Here is a 13,984-nt window from a genome sequence, read left to right as displayed (position 1 = left end):
CCATATCGAATGACGAACGCAAACGGGATTGGTTTTAGGTTAGGCTATAGTTTTCGAGCGAGCGCAGCGAGCGATTGACGTGAAAAGGAGTGTCACAAACCAATGGTTTGGCACATAGGGACATTGAAATATTCGCACCAGCCCGAGGAGCCGGAAGTGTTTATCGAATTGCCTACTGACAAAAGTTTACAGTTTATCAATAGTTTCTCATAAATAGTAATATTTCCACGCTGTACAGTGTAACATGATGTCCGTAATCGCTCACAAGATTAGGTAATAAAAGGAAATATATGCAAGGCAGTAGGAGGTATAAGTGTAGCTTGGAAATTGTGATCATAGCTCGCTCGCTCCGCTCGCTCGTAAAAATCTAGCCCAACCTCACAACCGATCCGACACGTTCCCAAATTTGAAATAAGTCGCCTCCATATCGAATGACGAAAGCAAGCGGGATTGGTTTTAGGTTAGGCTATAGTTTTCGAGCGAGCGCAGCGAGCCAGGGTCGCGTAAAGGTGTGTCACAAGCCAACGGTTTGGCACATAGGGACATTGAAATATTCGCACCAGCCCGAGGTGCCGGAAGTGTTTATCGAATTGCCTACTGACAAAAGTTTACAGTTTATCAATAGTTTCACATAAATAGTAATATTTCCACACTGTACAGTGCAACATGAGGTCCGTAATCGCTCACAAAGTTAGGTGATAACAGGAAATATATGCAAGGCAATATAAGGTACATGTATAGCTTGGAAATTGTGATCGTTGCTCGCTCGCTCCGCTCGCTCTTAAAAATCTAGCCCAACCTCACAACCGATCCGACACATTCCCAAATTTGAAATAAGTCGCCAACGTATCGTATAACGAACGCAAGAGGGAATGGTTGAGATTAGGCTATAGTTTTCCAGCGAGCGCGGCGAGCGAGAGTCGCGTAAAGTTGTGTCACAAACCAACGGTTTGGCTCATGGGGACATTGAAATATTCGCACCAGCCTGAGGAGCCGGAAGTGTTCATCGAATTGCCTAGCGACAAAAGTTTACAGTTTATCAATAGCTTCACATAAATAGTAATATTTCCACACTGTACAGTGTAACATGATGTCCGTAATCGCTCTCAAAATTAGGTAATAACAGGAAATATATGCAAGGCAGTAGAAGGTATAAGTGTTGCTTGGAAATTGTGATCGTTGCTCGCTCGCTCCGCTCGCTCGTAAAAATCTAGCCCAACCTCACATCCAATCGGACACGTTCCCAAATGTGAAATAAGTCGCCTCCATATCGAATGACGAACGCAGGCGGGATTGATTTTAGGTTAGGCTATAGTTTTTGAGCGAGCGCAGCGAGCGATAGACGTGAAAAGGAGTGTCACAAACCAACGGTTTGGCACATGGGGACATTGACATATTCTCACCAGCCCGAGGAGCCCGAAGTGTTGATCAAATTGCTTACTGACAAAAGTTTACAGTTTATGAATAGTTTCACATAAATTGCAACATTTCCACATAGTACAGTGCAATGTGCTGTCAGAAATGTCTGACAAAATTAGGCAATAACACGATATATATGCAAGGCAATATAAGGTATGTGTATAGCTTGGAAATTGTGATCGTTGCTCGCTCGCTCCGCTCGCTCGTAAAAATCTAGTCCAACCTCACAACCGATCCGACACGCTCCCAAATTTGAAATAAGTCGCCAACATATCGTATAACGAACGCAAGAGGGAATGGTTTAGATTAGGCTATAGTTTTCGAGCGAGCGCGGCGAGCGAGAGTCGCGTAATGGTGTGTCACAAACCAAAGGTTTGGCACATGGGGACATTGAAATATTCGCACCAGCCTGAGGAGCCGGAAGTGTTCATCGAATTGCCTAGTGACAAAAGTTTACAGTTTATCAATAGCTTCACATAAATAGTAATATTTCCACACTGTACAGTGTAACATGATGTCCGTAATCGCTCTCAAAATTAGGTAATAACAGCAAATATATGCAAGGCAGTAGAAGGTATAAGTGTAGCTTGGAAATTGTAATCGTGGCTCGCTCGCTCCGCTCGCTCGTAAAAATCTAGCACAACCTCACAACCAATCGGACACGTTCCCAAATGTGAAATAAGTCGCCTCCATATCGAATGACGAACGCAGGCGGGATTGATTTTAGGTTAGGCTATAGTTTTTGAGCGAGCGCAGCGAGCGATTGACGTGAAAAGGAGTGTCACAAACCAACGGTTTGGCACATAGGGACATTGAAATATTCGCACCAGCCCGAGGAGCCCGAAGTCTTTATCAAATTGCCTACTGACAAATGCTTACAGTTTATAAATAGCTTCACATATATAGTAATATTTCCACGCTGTACAGTGTAACATGATGTCCGTAGTCGCTCACAAAATTAGGTAATAAATGGAAATATATGCAAGGCAGTAGGAGGTATAAGTGTAGCTTGGAAATTGTGATCGTTGCTCGCTCGCTCCGCTCGCTCGCAAAAATCTAGCCCAACCTCACATCCAATCGGACACGTTCCCAAATGTGAAATAAGTCGCCAACATATCGTATAACGAACGCAAGAGGGAATGGTTCAGATCAGGCTATAGTTTTCGAGCGAGCGCGGCGAGCGAGAGTCGCGTAAAGGTGTGTCACAAACCAACGGTTTGGCACATGGGGACATTGAAATATTCGCACCAGCCTGAGGAGCCGGAAGTGTTTATCGAATTGCCTACTGACAAAAGTTTACAGTTTATCAATAGCTTCACATAAATAGTAATATTTCCACACTGTACAGTGTAACATGATGTCCGTAATCGCTCACAAAATTAGGTAATAACAGGAAATATATGCAAGGCATTAGAAGGTATAAGTGTAGCTTGGAAATTGTGATCGTTGCTCGCTCGCTCCGCTCGCTCGTAAAAATCTAGCCCAACCTGACAACCGATCGGACACGTTCCCAAATTTGAAATAAGTCGCCTCCATATCGAATGACGAACGCAAGCTGGATTGGTTTTATGTTATGCTATAGTTTTCTAGCGAGCGCAGCGAGCGATTGACGTGAAAAGGAATGTCACAAACCAACGGTTTGGCACATAGGGACATTGAAATATTCGCACCACCCCGAGGAGCCCGAAGTCTTTATCAAATTGCCTACTGACAAATGTTTACAGTTTATGAATAGTTTCACATAAATAGCAACATTTCCACATAGTACAGTGCAAAGTGATGTCAGAAATGTCTGACAAAATTAGGCAATAACACGAAATATATGCAAGGCAATATAAGGTACATGTATAGCTTGGAAATTGTGATCGTTGCTCGCTCGCTCCGCTCGCTCGTAAAAATCTAGTCCAACCTCACAACCAATCGGACACGTTCCCAAATGTGAAATAAGTCGCCTCCATATCGAATGACGAACGCAAACGGGATTGGTTTTAGGTTAGGCTATAGTTTTCGAGCGAGCGCAGCGAGCGATTGACGTGAAAAGGAGTGTCACAAACCAATGGTTTGGCACATAGGGACATTGAAATATTCGCACCAGCCCGAGGAGCCGGAAGTGTTTATCGAATTGCCTACTGACAAAAGTTTACAGTTTATCAATAGTTTCTCATAAATAGTAATATTTCCACGCTGTACAGTGTAACATGATGTCCGTAATCGCTCACAAAATTAGGTAATAAAAGGAAATATATGCAAGGCAGTAGGAGGTATAAGTGTAGCTTGGAAATTGTGATCATAGCTCGCTCGCTCCGCTCGCTCGTAAAAATCTAGCCCAACCTCACAACCGATCCGACACGTTCCCAAATTTGAAATAAGTCGCCTCCATATCGAATGACGAAAGCAAGCGGGATTGGTTTTAGGTTAGGCTATAGTTTTCGAGCGAGCGCAGCGAGCCAGGGTCGCGTAAAGGTGTGTCACAAGCCAACGGTTTGGCACATAGGGACATTGAAATATTCGCACCAGCCCGAGGTGCCGGAAGTGTTTATCGAATTGCCTACTGACAAAAGTTTACAGTTTATCAATAGTTTCACATAAATAGTAATATTTCCACACTGTACAGTGCAACATGAGGTCCGTAATCGCTCACAAAGTTAGGTGATAACAGGAAATATATGCAAGGCAATATAAGGTACATGTATAGCTTGGAAATTGTGATCGTTGCTCGCTCGCTCCGCTCGCTCTTAAAAATCTAGCCCAACCTCACAACCGATCCGACACGTTCCCAAATTTGAAATAAGTCGCCAACGTATCGTATAACGAACGCAAGAGGGAATGGTTGAGATTAGGCTATAGTTTTCGAGCGAGCGCGGCGAGCGAGAGTCGCGTAAAGTTGTGTCACAAACCAACGGTTTGGCTCATGGGGACATTGAAATATTCGCACCAGCCTGAGGAGCCGGAAGTGTTCATCGAATTGCCTAGTGACAAAAGTTTACAGTTTATCAATAGCTTCACATAAATAGTAATATTTCCACACTGTACAGTGTAACATGATGTCCGTAATCGCTCTCAAAATTAGGTAATAACAGGAAATATATGCAAGGCAGTAGAAGGTATAAGTGTTGCTTGGAAATTGTGATCGTTGCTCGCTCGCTCCGCTCGCTCGTAAAAATCTAGCCCAACCTCACATCCAATCGGACACGTTCCCAAATGTGAAATAAGTCGCCTCCATATCGAATGACGAACGCAGGCGGGATTGATTTTAGGTTAGGCTATAGTTTTTGAGCGAGCGCAGCGAGCGATAGACGTGAAAAGGAGTGTCACAAACCAACGGTTTGGCACATGGGGACATTGACATATTCTCACCAGCCCGAGGAGCCCGAAGTGTTTATCAAATTGCTTACTGACAAAAGTTTACAGTTTATGAATAGTTTCACATAAATTGCAACATTTCCACATAGTACAGTGCAATGTGATGTCAGAAATGTCTGACAAAATTAGGCAATAACACGAAATATATGCAAGGCAATATAAGGTATGTGTATAGCTTGGAAATTGTGATCGTTGCTCGCTCGCTCCGCTCGCTCGTAAAAATCTAGTCCAACCTCACAACCGATCCGACACGCTCCCAAATTTGAAATAAGTCGCCAACATATCGTATAACGAACGCAAGAGGGAATGGTTTAGATTAGGCTATAGTTTTCGAGCGAGCGCGGCGAGCGAGAGTCGCGTAATGGTGTGTCACAAACCAAAGGTTTGGCACATGGGGACATTGAAATATTCGCACCAGCCTGAGGAGCCGGAAGTGTTCATCGAATTGCCTAGTGACAAAAGTTTACAGTTTATCAATAGCTTCACATAAATAGTAATATTTCCACACTGTACAGTGTAACATGATGTCCGTAATCGCTCTCAAAATTAGGTAATAACAGCAAATATATGCAAGGCAGTAGAAGGTATAAGTGTAGCTTGGAAATTGTAATCGTTGCTCGCTCGCTCCGCTCGCTCGTAAAAATCTAGCACAACCTCACAACCAATCGGACACGTTCCCAAATGTGAAATAAGTCGCCTCCATATCGAATGACGAACGCAGGCGGGATTGATTTTAGGTTAGGCTATAGTTTTTGAGCGAGCGCAGCGAGCGATTGACGTGAAAAGGAGTGTCACAAACCAACGGTTTGGCACATAGGGACATTGACATATTCGCACCAGCCCGAGGAGCCCGAAGTGTTTATCAAATTGCTTACTGACAAAAGTTTACAGTTTATGAATAGTTTCACATAAATTGCAACATTTCCACATAGTACAGTGCAATGTGATGTCAGAAATGTCTGACAAAATTAGGCAATAACACGAAATATATGCAAGGCAATATAAGGTATGTGTATAGCTTGGAAATTGTGATCGTTGCTCGCTCGCTCTGCTCGCTCGTAAAAATCTAGTCCAAACTCACAACCGATCCCACACGCTCCCAAATTTGAAATAAGTCGCCAACATATCGTATAACGAACGCAAGAGGGAATGGTTCAGATCAGGCTATAGTTTTCGAGTGAGCGCAGCGAGCGATTGACGTGAAAAGGAGTGTCACAAACCAACGGTTTGGCACATAGGGACATTGAAATATTCGCACCAGCCCGAGGAGCCCGAAGTCTTTATCAAATTGCCTACTGACAAATGCTTACAGTTTATAAATAGCTTCACATATATAGTAATATTTCCACGCTGTACAGTGTAACATGATGTCCGTAGTCGCTCACAAAATTAGGTAATAAATGGAAATATATGCAAGGCAGTAGGAGGTATAAGTGTAGCTTGGAAATTGTGATCGTTGCTCGCTCGCTCCGCTCGCTCGCAAAAATCTAGCCCAACCTCACATCCAATCGGACACGTTCCCAAATGTGAAATAAGTCGCCAACATATCGTATAACGAACGCAAGAGGGAATGGTTCAGATCAGGCTATAGTTTTCGAGCGAGCGCGGCGAGCGAGAGTCGCGTAAAGGTGTGTCACAAACCAACGGTTTGGCACATGGGGACATTGTAATATTCGCACCAGCCTGAGGAGCCGGAAGTGTTTATCGAATTGCCTACTGACAAAAGTTTACAGTTTATCAATAGCTTCACATAAATAGTAACATTTCCACACTGTACAGTGTAACATGATGTCCGTAATCGCTCACAAAATTAGGTAATAACAGGAAATATATGCAAGGCATTAGAAGGTATAAGTGTAGCTTGGAAATTGTGATCGTTGCTCGCTCGCTCCGCTCGCTCTTAAAAATCTATCCCAACCTCACAACCGATCCGACACATTCCCAAGTTTGAAATAAGTCGCCAACATATCGTATAACGAACGCAAGAGGGAATGGTTGAGATTAGGCTATAGTTTTTGAGCGAGCGCAGCGAGCGATTGTCGTGAAAAGGAGTGTCACAAACCAACGGTTTGGCACATGGGGTCATTGAAATATTCGCACCAGCCCGAGGAGCCCGAAGTGTTTATCAAATTGCTTACTGACAAAAGTTTACAGTTTATGAATAGTTTCACATAAATTGCAACATTTCCACATAGTACAGTGCAATGTGATGTCAGAAATGTCTGACAAAATTAGGCAATAACACGAAATATATGCAAGGCAATATAAGGTATGTGTATAGCTTGGAAATTGTGATCGTTGCTCGCTCGCTCCGCTCGCTCGTAAAAATCTAGTCCAACCTCACAACCGATCCGACACGTTCCCAAATTTGAAATAAGTCGCCAACATATCGTATAACGAACGCAAGAGGGAATGGTTTAGATTAGGCTATAGTTTTCGAGCGAGCGCGGCGAGCGAGAGTCGCGTAATGGTGTGTCACAAAGCAAAGGTTTGGCTCATGGGGACATTGAGATATTCGCACCAGCCTGAGGAGCCGGAAGTGTTCATCGAATTGCCTAGTGACAAAAGTTTACAGTTTATCAATAGCTTCACATAAATAGTAATATTTCCGCACTGTACAGTGTAACATGATGTCCGTAATCGCTCTCCAAATTAGGTAATAACAGGAAATATATGCAAGGCAGTAGAAGGTATAAGTGTAGCTTGGAAATTGTGATCGTTGCTCGCTCGCTCCGCTCGCTCGTAAAAATCTAGCCCAACCTCACATCCAATCGGACACGTCCCCAAATGTGAAATAAGTCGCCTCCATATCGAATGACGAACGCAGGCGGGATTGATTTTAGGTTAGGCTATAGTTTTCGAGCGAGCGCAGCGAGCCAGGGTCGCGTAAAGGTGTGTCACAAGCCAACGGTTTGGCACATAGGGACATTGAAATATTCGCACCAGCCCGAGGTGCCGGAAGTGTTTATCGAATTGCCAACTGACAAAAGTTTACAGTTTATCAATAGTTTCACATAAATAGTAATATTTCCACACTGTACAGTGCAACATGAGGTCCGTAATCGCTCACAAAGTTAGGTAATAACGGGAAATATATGCAAGGCAATAGAAGGTATAAGTGTAGCTTGGAAATTGTGATCATAGCTCGCTCGCTCCGCTCGCTCGTAAAAATCTAGCCCAACCTCACATCCAATCGGACACGTCCCCAAATGTGAAATAAGTCGCCTCCATATCGAATGACGAACGCAGGCGGGATTGATTTTAGGTTAGGCTATAGTTTTTGAGCGAGCGCAGCGAGCGATTGACGTGAAAATGAGTGTCACAAACCAACGGTTTGGCACATAGGGACATTGACACATTCGCACCAGCCCGAGGAGCCCGAAGTGTTTATCAAATTGCTTACTGACAAAAGTTTACAGTTTATGAATAGTTTCACATAAATTGCAACATTTCCACATAGTACAGTGCAATGTGATGTCAGAAATGTCTGACAAAATTTGGCAATAACACGAAATATATGCAAGGCAATATAAGGTATGTGTATATCTTGGAAATTGTGATCGTTGCTCGCTCGCTCCGCTCGCTCGTAAAAATCTAGTCCAACCTCACAACCGATCCGACACGTTCCCAAATTTGAAATAAGTCGCCAACATATCGTATAACGAACGCAAGAGGGAATGGTTTAGATTAAGCTATAGTTTTCGAGCGAGCGCGGCGAGCGAGAGTCGCGTAATGGTGTGTCACAAACCAAAGGTTTGGCACATGGGGACATTGAAATATTCGCACCAGCCTGAGGAGACGGAAGTGTTTATCGAAATGCATACTGACAAAAGTTTACAGTTTATCAATAGCTTCACATAAATAGTAATATTTCCACACTGTACAGTGTATCATGATGTCCGTAATCGCTCACAAAGTTAGGTAATAACGGGAAATATATGCAAGGCCATAGAAGGTATAAGTGTAGCTTGGAAATTGTGATCATAGCTCGCTCGCTCCGCTCGCTCGTAAAAATCTAGCCCAACCTCACAACCGATCGGACACGTTCCCAAATTTAAAATAAGTCGCCTCCATATCGAATGACGAAAGCAAGCGGGATTGGTTTTAGGTTAGGCTATAGTTTTCGAGCGAGCGCAGCGAGCCAGGGTCGCGTAAAGGTGTGTCACAAACCAAAGGTTTGGCTCATGGGGACATTGAAATATTCGCACCAGCCTGAGGAGCCGGAAGTGTTCATCGAATTGCCTAGTGACAAAAGTTTACAGTTTATCAATAGCTTCACATAAATAGTAATATTTCCACACTGTACAGTGTAACATGATGTCCGTAATCGCTCTCAAAATTAGGTAATAACAGGAAATATATGCAAGGCAGTAGAAGGTATAAGTGTAGCTTGGAAATTGTGATCGTTGCTCGCTCGCTCCGCTCGCTCGTAAAAATCTAGCCCAACCTCACATCCAATCGGACACGTTCCCAAATGTGAAATAAGTCGCCTCCATATCGAATGACGAACGCAGGCGGGATTGAATTTAGGTTAGGCTATAGTTTTTGAGCGAGCGCAGCGAGCGATTGACGTGAAAAGGAGTGTCACAAACCAACGGTTTGGCACATAGGGACATTGACATATTCGCACCAGCCCGAGGAGGCGGAAGTGTTTATCAAATTGCTTACTGACAAAAGTTTACAGTTTATGAATAGTTTCACATAAATTGCAACATTTCCACATAGTACAGTGCAATGTGATGTCAGAAATGTCTGACAAAATTAGGCAATAACACGAAATATATGCAAGGCAATATAAGGTATGTGTATAGCTTGGAAATTGTGATCGTTGCTCGCTCGCTCCGCTCGCTCGTAAAAATCTAGTCCAACCTCACAACCGATCCGACACGTTCCCAAATTTGAAATAAGTCGCCAACATATCGTATAACGAACGCAAGAGGGAATGGTTTAGATTAGGCTATAGTTTTCGAGCGAGCGCGGCGAGCGAGAGTCGCGTAATGGTGTGTCACAAACCAAAGGTTTGGCATATGGGGACATTGAAATATTCGCACCAGCCTGAGGAGCCGGATGTGTTTATCGAAATGCCTACTGACAAAAGTTTACAGTTCATCAATAGCTTCACATAAATAGTAATATTTCCACACTGTACAGTGTAACATGATGTCCGTAATCGCTCACAAAATTAGGTAATAAAAGGAAATATATGCAAGGCAGTAGGAGGTATAAGTGTAGCTTGGAAATTGTGATCGTTGCTCGCTCGCTCCGCTCGCTCGCAAAAATCTAGCCCAACCTCACATCCAATCGGACAGGTTCCCAAATGTGAAATAAGTCGCCTCCATATCGAATGACGAACGCAAGCGGGATTGGTTTTAGGTGAGGCTATAGTTTTCGAGCGAGCGCAGCGAGCGATTGACGTGAAAAGGAGTGTCACAAACCAACGGTTTGGCACATGGGGACATTGACATATTCGCACCAGCCCGAGGAGCCCGAAGTCTTTATCAAATTGCCTACTGACAAAAGTTTACAGTTTATGAATAGTTTCACATAAATAGCAACATTTCCACATAGTACAGTGCAGTGTGATGTCAGAAATGTCTGACAAAATTAGGCAATAACACGAAATATAAGCAAGGCAATATAAGGTACATGTATAGCTTGGAAATTGTGATCGTTGCTCGCTCGCTCCGTTCGCTCGTAAAAATCTAGTCCAACCTCACAACCGATCCGACACGTTCCCAAATGCGAAATAAGTCGCCTCCATATCGAATGACGAACGCAAGAGGGAATGGTTTAGATTAGGCTTATAGTTTTCGAGCGAGCGCGGCGAGCGAGGGTCGCGTAAAGGTGTGTCACAAGCCAACGGTTTGGCACATAGGGACATTGAAATATTCGCACCAGCCCGAGGTGCCGGAAGTGTTTATCGAATTGCCTACTGACAAAAGTTTACAGTTTATCAATAGTTTCACATAAATAGTAATATTTCCACACTGTACAGTGCAACATGAGGTCCGTAATCGCTCACAAAGTTAGGTGATAACAGGAAAATATATGCAAGGCAATAGAAGGTATAAGTGCAGCTTGGAGATTGTGATCGTTGCTCGCTCGCTCCGCTCGCTCTTAAAAATCTAGCCCAACCTCACAACCGATCCGACACATTACCAAATTTGAAATAAGTCGCCAACATATCGTATAACGAACGCAGGCGGGATTGATTTTAGGTTAGGCTATAGTTTTCGAGCGAGCGCAGCGAGCCAGGGTCGCGTAAAGGTGTGTCACAAGCCAACGGTTTGGCACATAGGGACATTGAAATATTCGCACCAGCCCGAGGTGCGGGAAGTGTTTATCGAATTGCCAACTGACAAAAGTTTACAGTTTATCAATAGTTTCACATAAATAGTAATATTTCCACACTGTACAGTGCAACATGAGGTCCGTAATCGCTCACAAAGTTAGGTGATAACAGGAAATATATGCAAGGCAGTAGAAGGTATAAGTGTAGCTTGGAAATTGTGATCGTTGCTCGCTCGCTCCGCTCGCTCGTAAAAATCTAGCCCAACCTCACAACCGATCCGACACGTTCCCAAATTTGAAATAAGTCGCCAACATATCGTATAACGAACGCAAGAGGGAATGGTTTAGATTAGGCTATAGTTTTCGAGCGAGCGCGGCGAGCGAGAGTCGCGTAATGGTGTGTCACAAACCAAAGGATTGGCATATGGGGACATTGAAATATTCGCACCAGCCTGAGGAGCCGGATGTGTTTATCGAAATGCCTACTGACAAAAGTTTACAGTTCATCAATAGCTTCACATAAATAGTAATATTTCCACACTGTACAGTGTAACATGATGTCCGTAATCGCTCACAAAATTAGGTAATAAAAAGGAAATATATGCAAGGCAGTAGGAGGTATAAGTGTAGCTTGGAAATTGTGATCGTTGCTCGCTCGCTCCGCTCGCTCGCAAAAATCTAGCCCAACCTCACATCCAATCGGACAGGTTCCCAAATGTGAAATAAGTCGCCTCCATATCGAATGACGAACGCAAGCGGGATTGGTTTTAGGTTAGGCTATAGTTTTCGAGCGAGCACAGCGAGCGATTGACGTGAAAAGGAGTGTCACAAACCAACGGTTTGGCACATGGGGACATTGAAATATTCGCACCAGCCTGAGGAGCCGGAAGTGTTTATCGAAATGCCTACTGACAAAAGTTTACAGTTTGTCAATAGTTTCACATAATAGTAATATTTCCACACTGTACAGTGTAACATGATGACCGTAATCGCTCACAAAATTCGGTAATAACAGGAAATATATGCAAGGCAGTAGAAGGTATAAGTGTAGCTTGGAAATTGTGATCGATGCTCGCTCGCTCCGCTCGCTCGTAAAAATCTAGCCCAACCTCACATCCAATCGGACACGTTCCCAAATGTGAAATAATACGCCTCCATATCGAATGACGAACGCAGGCGGGATTGGTTTTAGGTTAGGCTATAGTTTTCGAGCGAGCGCGGCGAGCGAGAGTCGCGTAAAGGTGTGTCACAAACCAACTGTTTGGCACATAGGGACATTGACATATTCGCACCAGCCCGAGGAGCCCGAAGTCTTTATCAAATTGCCTACTGACAAAAGTTTACAGTTTATGAATAGTCTCACATAAATAGCAACATTTCCACATAGTACAGTGCAATGTGATGTCAGAAATGTCTGACAAAATTAGGCAGTAACACGAAATATATGCAAGGCAATATAAGGTACATGTATAGCTTGGAAATTGTGATCGTTGCTCGCTCGCTCCGCTCGCTCGTAAAAATCTAGTCCAACCTCACAACCGATCCGACACGTTCCCAAATGTGAAATAATACGCCTCCATATCGAATGACGAACGCAGGCGGGATTCGTTTTAGGTTAGGCTATAGTTTTCGAGCGAGCGCGGCGAGCGAGAGTCGCGTAAAGGTGTGACACAAACCAACTGTTTGGCACATAGGGACATTGACATATTCGCACCAGCCCGAGTAGCCGGAAGTGTTTATCGAATTGCCTACTGACAAAAGTTTACAGTTTATCAATAATTTCACATAATAGTAATATTTCCACACTGTACAGTGCAACATGAGGTCCGTAATCCCTCACAAAGTTAGGTAATAACAGGAAATATATGCAAGGCAGTAGAAGGTATAAGTGTAGCTTGGAAATTGTGATCATAGATCGCTCGCTCCGCTCGCTCGTAAAAATCTAGCCCAACCTCACAACCGATCCGACACTTTCCCAAATTTGAAATAAGTCGCCAACATATCGTATAACGAACGCAAGAGGGAATGGTTTAGATTAGGCTATAGTTTTCGAGCGGGAGCGGCGAGCGAGGGTCGCGTATAGGTGTGTCACAAACCAACGGTTTGGCATATGGAGACATTGAAATATTCGCACCAGCCTGAGGAGCCAGAAGTGTTTATCGAATTGCCTACTGACAACAGTTTGCAGTTTATCAATAGCTTCACATAAATAGTAATATTTCCACACTGTACAGTGTAACATGATGTCCGTAATCGCTCACACAATTAGGAAATAAAAGGAAATATATGCAAGGCAGTAGAAGGTATAAGTGTAGCTTGGAAATTGTGATCGTTGCTCGCTCGCTCCGCTCGCTCGCAAAAATCTAGCCCAACCTCACATCCAATCGGACAGGTTCCCAAATGTGAAATAAGTCGCCTCCATATCGAATGACGAACGCAAGCGGGATTGGTTTTAGGTTAGGCTATAGTTTTCGAGCGAGCACAGCGAGCGATTGACGTGAAAAGGAGTGTCACAAACCAAAGGTTTGGCATATGGGGACATTGAAATATTCGCACTAGCCTGAGGAGCCGGATGTGTTTATCGAAATGCCTACTGACAAAAGTTTACAGTTTATCAATAATTTCACATAATAGTAATATTTCCACACTGTACAGTGCAACATGAGGTCCGTAATCCCTCACAAAGTTAGGTAATAACAGGAAATATATGCAAGGCAGTAGAAGGTATAAGTGTAGCTTGGAAATTGTGATCGTTGCTCGCTCGCTCCGCTCGCTCGTAAAAATCTAGCCCAACCTCACATCCAATCGGACACGTTCCCAAATGTGAAATAAGTCGCCTCCATATCGAATGACGAACGCAGGCGGGATTGATTTTAGGTTAGGCTATAGTTTTCGAGCGAGCGCAGCGAGC

This window comes from Bombus affinis, unplaced genomic scaffold (assembly GCF_024516045.1).
Source record: "Bombus affinis isolate iyBomAffi1 unplaced genomic scaffold, iyBomAffi1.2 ctg00000102.1, whole genome shotgun sequence".
Classification (NCBI taxonomy): domain Eukaryota; kingdom Metazoa; phylum Arthropoda; class Insecta; order Hymenoptera; family Apidae; genus Bombus; species Bombus affinis.
Note: the sequence above shows the minus strand (reverse complement) of the source record.